This window comes from Hyperolius riggenbachi, chromosome 7 (genome assembly GCF_040937935.1).
Source record: "Hyperolius riggenbachi isolate aHypRig1 chromosome 7, aHypRig1.pri, whole genome shotgun sequence".
Lineage (NCBI taxonomy): Eukaryota > Metazoa > Chordata > Amphibia > Anura > Hyperoliidae > Hyperolius > Hyperolius riggenbachi.
The window spans coordinates 176,518,719-176,534,391 of NC_090652.1; the positions used below are offsets into that span (position 1 = coordinate 176,518,719).

At 48.9% G+C, this 15,673-nt stretch overlaps 1 protein-coding gene across 1 annotated transcript in view; it reads right to left on the bottom strand.

The window, feature by feature from the left end:
* STAT1 (signal transducer and activator of transcription 1) overlaps window positions 1-15,673 on the bottom strand; it is a 1,171,385-nt gene that overhangs the window by 494,479 nt on the left and 661,233 nt on the right. The window lies entirely within an intron of this gene.

Consider the following 15,673-nt stretch of genomic DNA (forward strand, 5'->3'; position numbering starts at 1 on the left):
GCTTGTGCACACCACGATATGCAGAGGCCAACACCCAGCTCCTTCTAGCTGGGGTAACTGCATCACCTACCTTGGCAGGGAGTTTTTCAAGTACTTGAACTAAATCAACCGGTTCTGATTCTTTTAACTGCTTATCCCATGATTCTGCCAACCCATGGCTAGCTAATTCTACTGCTATAATATTATACGGAGGCTCGGTCCAGCCGGGGATCTCCACAGGTTCTTTTAGGGATTTGGCCTTTTTCTTAAACATATTGCCTTACTTTTGGCACACTGCCAACTGGGCGTGGCTTTGACCAGAGGTGCCCCTCAACTTCTAGACACCAATGGTCAAACTTCCCACAGATAAATTTTGCTTAGTTCAAAAGATATCTTGACTTTAAGCTAAGTGGGAGGAGCTATCGACTCCAAACTTTGCCCACACCTGTAATCTGCCCACAATATATATTTATATATATATATATATATATATATATATATATATATATATATATATATATATATATATATACATATATATATATATATATATATATATATATATATATATATATATATATATATATATATATATATATATATCAAGTATCAAGTCAATATACCATACAGGGGCAATTTTACAAAGATTTAGATTAATTGCCCCACTAACTGGCAAAATGCCAAATTTTGCAAAATTACACTCAGAGACCCACAGAATCACAGGCAATATATTTCAGAGGTCAAAAGTCATCCTCGTCGCCATTTATGTAATGCTATGCTTTTGGCGTTGCTAAGGCCTCACACTCGACTCACACTAGCACACAGACTAGGTAAATACATAGCTTACAACTTCACACTGTTTTAGGATATTTATTCAATTATTTACATTATTTACAGGTATAGCAGTGAATCATGGATAAGTAATAGAGTAAAGAATCAATACATTACCGGATATTGCATCATCACTCCATATCGGGGGACCAGCGATCGTCTTGGAGGCAGCGCATACACAACATCACACGACTCGTCAGTAGTGGAGAGTCCCATGAGAGCAAGGGAAACCTCTCTGTCTTATACTCATAGCTCCACCCATTTTCCCTATTGCATCCTGGGGATGCTCAGGCATGAGCTTCACTACGGTTGGATGACTTATAGTCAATATTTTCATGAACAGAACTAGTTCTAGTTAAGGCGTGCAATCCCTGAAACAGTTAATTCAGGGTTACGCGCTTATTGCAACACAATGTTATATAACCATATCACGTGCCACGCATGCTCAGTACTTGTTTGCAGAGGGTTTAGTCGACCATCAGCCTATCCACAACTTGGAAATATGATTCATCCCTCGTGATCACTGCGTGATGGCAGCGCAAACAACATGTTTACATAACTTGTAGTAACCTCTTGGTCTGTCCATGGTTTTCTATAGAGAATGGTTCTTCACTACTAAAAAGATACAAGATATCCTCTTTGCCTATGGACTAGCTAGCTAATGTGTTCCTCTCCTAACAACCAGTCATACACACAGGCTCTTTAGACTTGTATCACACTGCATTACTGGTGATTCTGCAGATCACTAATAATCAGATTCTCTCTGCGTGTTGACACCCTTCGTTACAGAACGGCAGACCAAAACAATATGGACGCACTTGACAGTCGTCTGCTTGCACTCACCACCTCGGTGGAGAATTGCATCAGCGTGCTGGATAGTCAACAGACCCAGATCAATGCCTTGTCTGGGTCTATACAAGCCCTTCAGACAACTGTTAACGCAGTGCGATCCCCTCTTGTTACTGACTTACGTATACCTGTGCCCGAGAAGTTTTCTGGTCATAGATCTGACTTTCGAAACTTTAAAAATCGAGTGTTAACTTACTTTGAGTTGAGACCTAATGCGTCAGGTACTGTCGCACAGAGAATTATCTTTATTAAGACACTGTTGACTGGGGATTCCCAGACCTGGGCCTATGGCCTTCAACCAGGGGATGGGGCCCTGACCTCTGTGGAGGAATTTTTCAAAGCTATGGCTATTATTTACGATGATCCAGGCTTTGCTTCGACCGCTGAGCGGAAGCTCAAGATGTTGCGGCAAGGCAAAGATTCGGTAGAGACTTATGCAGCTGAGTTCATGAAGTGGGCAGTGTCAGCTAGATGGGGCTCATTTGCGTTACTGGATTGTTTCTTGTCAGGATTATCAGATGCAGTGTCTAATCTGATGTTGGGATATCCTGAGCCAAAAACTATTGATAAAGCCATTTCTCTAGCGATCAGAGTGGACCGTCGCCTACGGTACCAGAGACAAAGTCGGGGCAGGAGTAGTGTGAGATACGTTTCCTATGCTTCTTCTCCACCTAAGTCAACTCCCCCTGAACCCATGCAGATTGGACGGTCAAAATTGTCCCGGGTCGAGCAGAGTCGTAGAAAGGCTGAACAACTCTGCTTGTACTGTGCAGAGGAGGGTCATAAAGTACTGAACTGTCCCAAAAAATCGGGAAACGCTGCCGCTAGGAGTGGTCAGAGGTAACACCCTAGGCGCACAGAATTTACCTCTTAAAGACGATCGATTGCTCCTCCCATGCGCCATTTCATGGGAGGACCAGACAGTTTCTACTGAGGCCTTCCTCGACTCTGGCTCGGCCGCCAATTTTATTGACTATGATTTTGCTAAAAAAAATGGGAATTTCTATTGTCCCATTAAGTCACAGGGTGTTAGTTACTGCGGTGGATGACTCTCCTCTGCAGAGTAAATACCCTCTGTCTCAGACCCCGGAGTTGGGGGTCACTATAGGGGTTTTACATAGAGAGAGTCTGCAGTTTTTTGTGTTACGAATGGCAACTTCCACCATTATCCTTGGTCTGCCATGGTTGCGACTCCACGCCCCTCAGATTGATTGGGCCTCTGGTCAGCTAACGAGCTGGTCTACCCGCTGTTATCATCATTGTTTGGCGAAGGTAACCATGGGTAACACCAGAATTCAGGTGGAAGGATTGCCAGAGCAGTATAAAGATTTTGCTGATGTCTTTTGTCCTAAATCAGCAGACAGACTACCCCCTCACCGTCCCTTCGATTGTCCGATTGACTTAAGATCTGGTTGTATGCCTCATAGGGGTCACCTTTATAACTTGTCCGGGCCAGAGAAGTTGGCATCAAAGTACATCAAAGAAAATTTAGCTAAGGGATTTATCTGCCCCTCCCGGTCCCCTGCGGGCGCTGGGTTCTTTTTTGTAAAAAAAAAAAAAGATGGAGGCCTCCGTCCCTGCATTGACTATCGGGGTCTAAATAAGATCACGGTGAAAAATCGTTACCCACTACCTCTGATTGACGATTTATTCTCCCAAATCACCAATGCTAACGTTTTCTCGAAATTGGACTTAAGGGGTGCATACAACCTGGTTCGCATCAGGGACAGTAACGAGTGGAAGACAGCCTTTAATACACCCGATAGGCATTACGAGTACTTAGTGATGCCCTTCGGGTTGTGCAACGCCCCGGCCGTCTTCCAGGAGCTGATTAACGAGGTTTTTAGACCAATCTTGGGAAAATTTGCATTAGTATATCTTGATGATATACTGGTCTTTTCAGCCACCCTCGCCGAACATCGGAGACATGTCAAGTATGTGTTGGAAAGACTAAGACAGAATCATTTGTATGCCAAACTGGAAAAGTGCATTTTTGAGGTGACCTCTGTTGCATGTTTGGGGTATGTAATATCTACTTCGGGCCTCTCTATGGACCCTGGGAAAGTCTCTGCTGTACTGGATAGTGGTGCTCAAATACCCCTTTTTAAAATTCGAGTTTGGTCGAATTCAGATAGTAAATTATTCGAGGTCAGTCGAATATTCGAGTCGAATAATTTTTACTATTCGATTCGACCTCGGAATTCGAGCTCACTATTCGAGTCGGTATTCGAGCTCATTATTCGAGCTGACTATTCGAATTGGCCTTAAATAGCTTCCAACACTTGTTTTGAGGGTGAATGATGCAAGAAACATCTTTTTTTCCAAGTAACAACAGCAAGTGATTATGTGGGGATGTTCCTTTAAAAAAAAAAGGTGAAAAGAGAAGTTGTGTCCAGAATTTTGTTCAGTGCTGTATATACTTCTTCTTCTTCTTCTTCTTTATCTTCTATCTTCTTCTTCTTCTATATCTTCTTCTTCTATATCTTCTTCTATATTGTCTTCTTCTTCTTCTTCTTCATCTTCTTCATCATCATCTTCTTCATCTTCTTCATCATCATCTTCTTCATCTTCTTCATCTTCTTCTTCTTCTTCTTCTTCTTCTTCTTCATCTTCTTCATCTTCTTCTTCTTCATCTTCTTCTTCTTCATCTTCTTCATCTTCTTCTTCTTCATCTTCTTCTTCTTCTTCATCTTCTTCTTCATCTTCTTCATCTTCTTCATCTTCTTCTTCTTCTTCATCTTCTTCTTCTTCTTCTTCTTCATTTTCTTCTTCTTCATCTTCTTCTTCTTCTCCTTCTTCTTCTTCATCATCTTCTTCTTCTTCTCCTTCTTCTTCTTCTTCTCCTTCTTCTTCTTCTTCTTCATCTTCTTCTTCTTCTTCTTCTTCATCATCTTCTTCTTCTTCTTCTTCTTCTTCTTCATCTTCTTCTTCTTCTTCATCTTCTTCATCTTCTTCTATATCGTCTTCTTCTTCACTTATTTCTCTTTTCAATTTTTTTTTTAAAGAAATGCAGCTATTTTTGAGCGTAACAAATAGCTGGTGGCGCACGCATGTTGGAAGCGCCATTGTATGTGCTCCCTGGCAGTGGAAACACACAGACAGCAGGAGGTAAATTCAGCAGCAGGAGGAGGAGGATGAGTGTGTGGCAGCAGGCAGTCAATGAGGCAGGCAGCGTGACATAATAGCCCTGGTACCTAGCGGTGATACCAGGGGTGTAAATAAACACAGCAGCAGCAGGTCCCAGACAGCGGTCGTGCAGCCCACATCGTGTCCAATACACAACTGGGACAACACAGTTTTCAACCCGGCACCTCAGAAAAATTAAACCCTTTTTTTTTTTTTAATGGTTTTTTGGTTTTGTTTGTACAACCAATTACACAGATATATAGCTATTGTTTGACGTAATAGCTGGTGGCAGAGTGGCAGTAGAATGTAATTCTGTGTACCCTGGCAGTGGGAAACACAGACAAACAGCAGCAGCAGCAGGAGGAATGGAGGAGTAATGTGAGCAGCTATTGTTTGACGTAATAGCTGGTGGCAGTGTGGCAGCAGAAGGTAATTCTGTGTACCCTGGCAGTGGGAAACACAGACAGACAGCAGCAGCAGGAGGAATGGAGGAGTAGTGTGAGTGTGGCAGCAGGCAGGCAGCGTGACATAATAGCCCTGGTACCTAGCGGTGATACCAGGGCTGTAAATAAACACAACAGGAGGTCCCAGACAGCGGTCGTGCAGCCCACATCGTGTCCAATACACAACTGGGTCAACACAGTTTTCAACCCGGGCACCTCAGAAAAATTAAACCCTTTTTTTTTTTTTTTAATGGTTTTTTGGTTTTGTTTGTCCAACCAATTACACAGATATATAGCTATTGTTTGACGTAATAGCTGGTGGCAGAGTGGCAGCAGAATGTAATTCTGTGTACCCTGGCAGTGGGAAACACAGACCGACAGCAGCAGTAGCAGGAGGAATGGAGGAGTAATGTGAGCAGCTATTGTTTGACGTAATAGCTGGTGGCAGTGTGGCAGCAGAAGGTAATTCTGTGTACCCTGGCAGTGGGAAACACAGACAGACAGCAGCAGCAGGAGGAATGGAGGAGTATGAGTGTGGCAGCAGGCAGGCAGCGTGACATAATAGCCCTGGTACCTAGCGGTGATAACAGGGCTGTAAATAAACACAGCAGGCAGGAGGTCCCAGACAGCGGTCGTGCAGCCCACATCGTGTCCAATACACAACTGGGACAACACAGTTTTCAACCCGGGCACCTCAGAAAAATTAAACCCTGTTTTTTTTTTTTTAATGGTTTTTTGGTTTTGTTTGTACAACCAATTACACAGATATATAGCTATTGTTTGACGTAATAGCTGGTGGCAGAGTGGCAGCAGAATGTAATTCTGTGTACCCTGGCAGTGGGAAACACAGACAGACAGCAGCAGCAGCAGGAGGAATGGAGGAGTAATGTGAGCAGCTATTGTTTGACGTAATAGCTGGTGGCAGTGTGGCAGCAGAAGGTAATTCTGTGTACCCTGGCAGTGGGAAACACAGACAGACAGCAGCAGCAGGAGGAATGGAGGAGTAGTGTGAGTGTGGCAGCAGGCAGGCAGCGTGACATAATAGCCCTGGTACCTAGCGGTGATAACAGGGCTGTAAATAAACACAGCAGGCAGGAGGTCCCAGACAGCGGTCGTGCAGCCCACATCGTGTCCAATACACAACTGGGACAACACAGTTTTCAACCCGGGCACCTCAGAAAAATTAAACCCTTTTTTTTTTTTTTATGTTTTTTTGGTTTTGTTTGTCCAACCAATTACACAGATATATAGCTATTGTTTGACGTAATAGCTGGTGGCAGAGTGGCAGCAGAATGTAATTCTGTGTACCCTGGCAGTGGGAAACACAGACCGACAGCAGCAGTAGCAGGAGGAATGGAGGAGTAATGTGAGCAGCTATTGTTTGACATAATAGCTGGTGGCAGTGTGGCAGCAGAAGGTAATTCTGTGTACCCTGGCAGTGGGAAACACAGACAGACAGCAGAAGGGCAGTACACAGCAGCCCACTGTAGGTGTAAAATGTGTGGCTGCAGGCGACGTAATAGTCAAACTGAACCAGGCTGGCTTAGTGAGCAGGAGCCAGGAGGTGGTAAAGGGTGGTAAGGCACATTAACGATGGTTCTTAGCCAGTTCATGTCCCCCTCTCGCCGACAACAGGGGCCAGGAACTCGCCTTCCACCCACGCCTGGTTCATCTTGAGAAACGTCAGTCTGTCCACAGACTTGTGAGACAGACATGAGCGTTTCTCGGTGACCACGCCACCAGCTGCACTGAAGCAGCGCTCGGACAGCACACTGGAAGGGGGGCAGGACAGCACTTCCAGGGCGTACTGCGCCAGCTCGCTCCAGATCTCCAGGCGCTTGACCCAATACTCCATGGGATCAACAGGGGCATCGCTGTCAAGCCCGCTGTAGGACCCCATGTAGTCAGCCACCATGCGGGTCAGGCGCTGGCTGTGACCGGAGGAGGATGCTGCTGCATCATGCACCTCCTCTCTAGTCACTGCTGCCGGAGCCTCTACAGTCCTGTAGAGCTCGTGGCTGAGAGACAGCAGGTCTGTGGGGCGCTTGCTGCTGGATGCAGGCACCTGCTGCTGCCTCTGTGCTGGCTGCTGGACAGTGGGGGTGGAAGGCTGGGGGAAGGCTTCCTCCAAGCGCTCAACAAGGGCCTGCTGCAAGCTCCTTATTTGTTGCGCTGGGTCTCCTCCTGCAGGCGGCAGGAACTGGCTCAACTTCCCCTTGAGGCGTGGGTCCAACATCATGCTGATCCAGATGTCCTCCCTCTGCTTCATCTGGATCACCCTGGGGTCCTTGCGCAGGCACGCCAGCATGTGCGCTGCCATTGGGAAGAGGCGGGCCACGTCTGCTGGCACATCGACGGCAGTGCTGTCCTCCTCATCCTCCTCCTCTGCCGCCTCATCCTCTCTCCACCCCCGCACCAACTCAGCTGCGCTGTGCTGATCCCCCTCATCAGCAGCAAGGTCAGGGACCTCCACCAAGTCCTCCTCCTCCTCCCCCTCAGAGGTGGACTGTGCAGCTGCTTGCCGCTCCTGCTGGTCCAAGGCTGCCGCTCCCTGTTCCAGCAAAGCATCGAGGGCCCTGTTCAGCAAACAAACCAGGGGCACCCACTCGCAGACCATAGCATGGTCCTTGCTCACCATGTTAGTGGCCTGCAGAAAGGGAGCCAGCACTAAGCACACCTGCTGCATGTGCCTCCAGTCCTCATCGGGGACGATGGACGGGATGTTGCTGGTCTTGTCCCTTCTCCGAGCGGCGGAAACAGTGGCCAGGGCAAGGTACTGGTTGACAGCGTGCTTCTGTTCAACCAGACGCTCCAACATCGCCAGGGTGGAGTTCCAGCGAGTCGGAACGTCAAGGATCAGCCGATGGCGTGGCAGCTCCAGCTCCTTTTGCACGTCTTCCAGGCTCGCACAGGCTGCAGCCGAGCGCCGGAAGTGACGCACAACGTTCCTTGCCGTTTCCAGCAGTTCGCCCATCCCCTGGTAGGTGCGCAAGAACTTTTGCACCACCAGGTTCAGCACGTGGGCAAGACAGGGGATGTGGGTCAGGTTTCCCCTGTCTATTGCGGCAACCAGATTGGCCCCATTGTCGGCCACCACCTCTCCGACTCTGAGGCCTCTGGGGGTCAGCCAAATCCTCTCCTGCTCCTGGAGTTTGGCCAACACATGGGTTGCCGTCAGCTTGGTCTTCCCAAGGCTGACCAAGTGCAGCAGCGCTTGGCAGTGGCGGGCCTTCACGCTGCTGCTGAGGCGGGGGGTTTGGCCAGGTGTGCCGGAGGATGGCAGAGGATCGGAGGAACCTGCTGCAGTTCCCCTGACCCTGCGGGGGGGCACCACCCACTGTGTTGCTGCTGCTGTGCCCGCTGCTGCTCTCCCATCCTCACCCCCTTCCACCAAGCTGACCCAGTGGACAGTGAAAGACAGGTAGCGGCCTGTCCCGAAGCGGCTGCTCCAGGAGTCCATGGTGACGTGGACCCTTTCACCAACCGCGTGCTCCAGCCCTCGCTCCACATTGGCCATCACAAAGCGGTGCAGTGCAGGAATGGCCTTGCGGGCGAAGAAGTGTCTGCTGGGGAGCTGCCAGTCTGGGGCTGCACAAGCAAGCAGCGCCCGTATGTCGCTCCCCTCCTGCACGAGCGTGTACGGCAGGAGTTGGGAGCACATGGCCCGTGCCAGCAAGCCGTTCAGCTGCCGCACGCGACGGCTGCTGGGAGGCAGAGCCCTAACCACCCCCTGGAAGGACTCGCTCAAAAGGCTCTGGCGTGGCCTTTTGCTGGCACGGGAATCAGCAGACACAGCAGAGGAGGCCACTGAGGACTGGCTGCCAGAACAGGCCTCAGTGTCGGCGGCAGGAGTTGCAGAGGGGGGAGGAGCAGTGCGTTTCCGCACTCCTGCTGGTGCTGCTGGAGGAGCAGGAGGGCGGGAGGCTGCTGTTGCTGCTGCTGCTGCTGAAGGCTGTGCAGTGATGGGTGTGGTGCCACTGCCAGCACCAGAGGCCTTCAGCCTCTGGAACTCCTCATGCTGGTGGAAATGTTTCGCAGAAAGGTGGTTGATGAGCGAGCTGGTGCTGAACTTTAAGGGGTCTGCACCTCTGCTCAACTTCCGCTGACAGTGGTTGCAAGTGGCGTACTTGCTGTACACTGTGGGCATGGTGAAAAAACGCCAGATTGGTGACAAAAACAACCCCCTACAGCATGGAACTGCTGCCTGTCTCCCTGTGGTGGTTGGGGGGGGGGGCTTGGGTGCGGCTGGTGGTGGTACTGGCAGATGCTGCTGCTGCTGCTGCTGAGCCTGAGACACCAGCAGGCTGTGGGACCTGCCTACTGCTGCCAATGCTTGCAATGATGCGCCTCCTTGCAAGGCCCACAAGCGCATCCTCCTCCTCCTCCTCAGAGCTGCTGAGGACGACATCCCCTGGAGGTGGTGGCACCCAGTCTCTGTCTGTCGCCGTGTCATCATCATCCTCCCCCTCCTGAAACATGTCCTGCTGGGATGATGACCCCCCAAACTCCTCTCCTGATGCATGGATGGGCTGCTTGACTGTCGCCACAGTCTTGCTGTCCAATCCCTCATCCCCCAAAGTGCCCATCAGCATCTCCTCCTCCAAATCGCCAACAACAGCAGACAATACCCTGATGGTGCCTGGGGTAAAAATACTGCTGAGTGACAGGTCGCCAACTTGTGACGGTGAACTGGCCTCCTCCCCAGGCCCTGCTGGGCGGCTGCTGCGAACAGGGGTGGTGGTGGTGGTGAGGGTGGAGGCCTCGGATGCAGAGCTGATGGCGGGCTGCTCATCCTCCGTCATCAGTTGCACCACAGTGTCTGCATCCTTTTCCTCAATGAGACGTTTCCGACCCGGCTGGAGGAAAATCGGAGCAGGTGCTACACGCTGCTGCTGCTGTGTTTCTGCAGCGTGAGTTGCAGATGCTCCTGCTGGGCGGCGCCCAAGGCGTCCACGGCCAGTGGCTATGGGAGGAATGTTAGCCACTGACGCTGCTGCTGCGGAACTGTGCATGGTGGCGCGGCCGCGGCTTGCCACAATGCTGCTCCCTCTCCTCCTGATTCCCTTGCTGCCCTTCCCGTTGCCCAAACCGCGCTGGCTGCCACTTCCAGACATCTTCGATGTTTTGGGCGTAAACACAAAAGTTTTTGAAAAGGGCGGGAGAAAAGTGGGGTACTTTAATGGAGTGGGTTGGTGGGTGAGGTGACTGAGTGAGTGTCCCGACTCCCTAGTACAGTAAGTAAGTAGTAACAGTCAGGAAGTACAACTAGCAGCAGTTACAATAATCAGTAGTAATCACAAGGAAATAGAGTGTGTGTACACTACAGACAGTAAGTGCACGCACGCGCAAACACGCGCAGGAGCTGGCCTATGAACAGAGAGTGAGTGAGTGTCCCTAGTACAGTAAGTAAGTAGTAACAGTCAGGAAGTACAACTAGCAGCAGTTACAATAATCAGTAGTAATCACAAGGAAATAGAGTGTGTGTACACTACAGACAGTGAGTGCACGCACGCGCAAACACGCGCAGGAGCTGGCCTATGAACAGAGAGTGAGTGAGTGTCCCTAGTACAGTAAGTAAGTAGTAACAGTCAGGAAGTACAACTAGCAGCAGTTACAATAATCACTATCAGTAGTAATCACAAGGAAATAGAGTGTGTGTACACTACAGACAGTGAGTGCAAACACGCGCAGGAGCTGGCCTATGAACAGTGACTGAGTGAGTGTCCCTACTACAGTAAGTAAGTAGTAACTGTCAGGAAGTAGAATTTACAATAATCAATCAGTAATCAGAAGGAAATAGAGTGTGTGTACAGTACACAGACAGTGAGTGCACACACACACGCAGGAGTCCGAGCTAGTAGCCTAGTATGAACAGTGACAGTGAGTGTCCTAGTACAGTTACAGTAGTATATAACTACAATGCAAAATACAATCACTAAGTAGTAAAGGGACAGCAGAAATACTGTCTAATACTATCTAATACTGTCTAATACTAATGAGAAATAAACTAACAGAGGACAGGAGGACAGCTGCCCACACAGGCAGGCCCTGAGGCCTAAAGCTGTAAGCCTGCAGCAGCTGGCCTGTCTCTATGTAACACAAAAGCTACTAACTAAAATACAATGTCTATCTAACTAACAACAATATAGGTGTGTATAGGAGGTGTATGTGAGCAAAAACGCTAGGTAAATGACCACAATAAAGCTCTTGCTAAGCCAAAGCACAAAGGAGCAACTCTCTCTCTATGCAAGTCTCAGGCAAGGACGGAGAAACGGAACATGGCGGCCGCTATTTATAGGGTAGGGGCTGGCCAGGGTCCCCCTCTGTGATTGGCTGCCGTCAGAGGGCCTGGGAGCCCTCTGATTGGCTCTAAGGACATCAATCTGGGCTATGACGCTATTCGAGCTCGGTATTCGAGCTCGAATAGCGCCGTTTGCTCCAATAGCTCGAATAGTGAATGGGCTATTCGCGTTTACTCGAATAGCCCATTCGAATAGCTGCAGCTATTCGGAGCTCGAATACCGAGCTCGAATAGCTGAAAAAGATCTCGAATATTCGAGCTACTCGAATATTCGAGCTCTGCTGAGCACCACTGGTACTGGATTGGCCACAGCCTGTAGGTCTGAAGGCCCTCCAGAGATTCCTGGGTTTTGCAAATTACTACAGGAGATTTATTAAAGGGTACTCTACAGTGGTTGCGCCCCTCACCAGTCTTACCAAAAAAGGGGCTGATACTCACCACTGGTCTGAGGAAGCTCTTACGGCTTTTGAGACCCTAAAGAAACTGTTCTGTTCTGCTTCTATCCTGAGACACGTCAATGTCACCTTCCCATTCATAGTAGAGGTTGATGCCTCTGAGGTGGGGGTGGGGGCTGTGCTGTCTCAGCGTTCCGGTTTGCAGGGTAAACTTCATCCATGCGCCTACTTCTCTCGTAGGTTTTCCCCAGCAGAGAGAAACTACGATATAGGCAACCGAGAACTCCTGGCCATCAAGTTAGCCTTTGAGGAATGGCGACATTGGTTAGAGGGAGCAGAACATGTTATTACAGTTTACACAGATCATAAAAACTTGGAGTACATAGAGAATGCTAAGAGACTCAGTCCCCGACAGGCCCGGTGGTCACTGTTCTTTTCCAGATTCAGTTTTATAATTACGTACACTCCTGGCAGTAAAAACGTTAAGGCTGATGCCTTGTCCAGGTGTTTCGAGCCCGAGACGACACAGCCCTCGGCACCCGTGACTATTCTGCCTCGGTGGGTGGTTTTGGCAGCCACAGAAACCTGGAAGGATTGGGCTGCCACCCTGGCCCCATATCAGCAGGATGTCCCAGAAGGAAAGCCAGAGGGAGTGTTGTTTGTGCCCCTGCCCTTTCGTCTACAGCTTCACTCCCATAAGAATGCTGGTCACCCAGGGGCCACCAGGACACAGGATCTACTTGCCAGGTGTGCATGGTGGCCATCGTTGGCCACAGATTGTAAGGAGTTTGTAAGAGAGTGTGCTGTGTGTGCTAGGAGCAAACCTTCCCGATAGGCTCCGGTGGGAACTTTACAGCCTTTGCCGGTTCCAAATGAACCGTAGACCCATCTGTCCATGGATTTTGTGGGTGAACTCCCCAGGTCTGAAGGCATGAATGTCATCTGGGTGGTAGTAAACAGATTCAGCAAGATGGCCCATTTTATTCCTCTGAAAGGACTCCCCTCCGCCCAAGAGCTGGCTAACCTCTTCATCCAGCACATTTTCCGGCTGCATGGCATTCCGGAGAATGTAGTGTCAGATAGGGGAGTCCAATTCGTTTCTAAATTCTGGAGGGCATTTTGTCATCTTATGGGCATGGATCTTTTGTTTTCATCAGGCTACCACCCGCAGACAAATGGCCAGACCGAGAGGGTCAACCAATCCATGGAACAGTTTCTCAGATGCTATGTGGCTGATGCGCAAACAGACTGGGTAAAATGTTTACCTTTCGCAGAGTTTGCGCACAACAACCTGAAAAGTTCTTCCTCCGGGTTTTACCCTTTTCAGGTAGTGTCGGGGAGGTCCCCTAAGTTTGCTCCTTTGCCAGTGGCATCTACTCCTTTCCCAGCATTAGAGGATTGGCAGGTGGCGTTAAAACAAATTTGGGCACTGGTGAAAACAAATTTGGGGAAGGCTTTCAAGTCTCAGAAAAAGCAGGCTGACAAGAGACGCTCTGCTGAATGGGACTTTTCGGCAGGAGATTTGGTCTGGGTGTCTACGCGACATCTGGCATTGAAACAATTGTCACCCAAATTAGGGCCTAGGTTTGTTGGGCCGTTTCCAGTCACCAAAATAATTAATGCTGTCACATACTGTATTCTGTTGATCTTCCTACTAGTATGCGAGGTGTAAGATCATTCCACGTGTCATTGCTCAAGCCGGCAGTACAGGTGGATTCCACTCCCCCCCCCCCCCCCCCCCCCCCTGTATTGATTGATGATCAACCCGAGTATGAGGTTGAGAAGATTCTGGACTCCCGGCTGGTGCAAAATTCTGTGCAATATTTGGTACACCGGAAAGGTTATGGTGTGGAGGAAAGAACTTGGGTACCAGAATGCCGCATGCACACAGAGGAGTTGAGGAAAGAGTTCCATGACTTACATCCTGGGAAGCCTGGTGGGAAGTGTCCGGAGTCCACTCCTCGGGGTTGGGGTACTGTGAAGGATTGCGGAATAGCCGCCGCGTGCCCTGACGGCGTGGTGGCTACTTCCGCGTCCAGCCCGGCGGTCTACGCGCGGCGACATGTGTCTGATGTGATACAGCCTTCCTGTGCACATAGGCTGAGGAATACACGCGCAGAGAGACAGAAGCTTTATGGGAAGCAGAGAGGGATCAGCTGACTCCCTTGGTCAGCTGATCCCAGGATGGATGCAAATTGGCTGGAAGGGACTGGGCGGCGCTGATCAGCGCTGCACTATATAACCTCTCGTCCCTCAGTCTCACGTTGTCTGCCGTTGCAAATGCTTTATGTGTTAGCACACAGACCTTAGTCAGATCCTACAGTGTGTTAGAACCGGGAAGGACCTGGGAATTCACACTGAGCTAGATTACTGTCTCAATGCTATGTTATGCTTTAGACTAGTTCCAGGGTGTTGTGACTACGGACCTCACACCCAAGCCTAGGATACTGTGTCAATACTATGTTATGCTTTAGACTAGTTTCAGGGTGTTGTGACTACGGACCTCACACCCAAGCCTAGGATACTGTCTCAATGCTATGTTATGCTTTAGACTAGTCCCAGGGTGTTGTGAATACGGATCTCACACCCAAGACTAGCACTGTGTACTTGCATTACCTTATCCCGCCACTAGGGTGTAGAGAGCTAGAATCTCACATCTAGTTAGGGCAAGTTTGTTCATATTAGCAGCAGGGCATCCTGCAACCAGGCTTAGACCCCTCTCCTAGGGAGCCTTTAGCCTATAGGGATTCACCCACAGTCTGGGGTGCATTCCCTTCTTCTTCTTACCTCCAGCTCCGCTGGTGGTTTTCACTCAAAGTACTACTGTTACATCAAACACTCATATCTCAGGTGTCCAGAGGTTAGACATACCTGGATTATTGGTGATAATGCAGATCATCCATAATCTGGTGTATATCTGCATTACTGGTGATTCTGCAGATCACTAATAATCAGATTCTCTCTGCGTGTTGACACCCTTCGTTACACCAATAATGTATTTTTTTTTTCAGCTGAAGAGAACTCCCTGTAAAAAGGGCACAAGGAAAAAGATATTCTGGACACCCTGAGTACCCTGAGAAAATACCCCTCCCACCCCTATTGCTGAGACCTCCACCTCCACAATAAATGGCTGCCGTACATCAGTATGCACTAATACATAGTGGTGCTCATAAGGACTCTGTAATTACAGCTCAGTAATTAACAAGTCCGAAATTGGCAGTTACGCCCTTGTAATTAGCTAATTCGCTGTTTGTAATATGATTAAAATTACGAACACTGATTACGGGTACATTTGAATTGGCACTCAAAATTTCGATTACGAGTAGTACTTCAAGTCATTATGAGGATGCACTTTTGGACAAATCAAAGTGTCCTTAGCAAACAGTAGGAATCAGATAAGCTTGAGCCCACCCCTCCCTATATAAGGCGGCTGCCATTTTAGGACTTCCTCCTTGCTGAGTTACTGGTACTGAGAGAGCTTGTCTCCCCAGTGCTGTGTTACTGTGCAAGTGCGATTCTCTTGTCAAACTTGAGCCTATTGTATTTTTAATTCCTTTGCTGTTAGCTAGATTGTGATTTATAGACAGATTCACTTTGATTGAGTTAGACAGTTAGTGCTTTAAGTTTAGTGAGTGGCTAATAGTCAGAGTTACTGTAGATTAGGGATTATGTTACATAGTTACATAGTTATTTAGGTTGAAAAAAGACATACGTCCATTGAGTTCAACCAGAAAACAAAGTACAACACC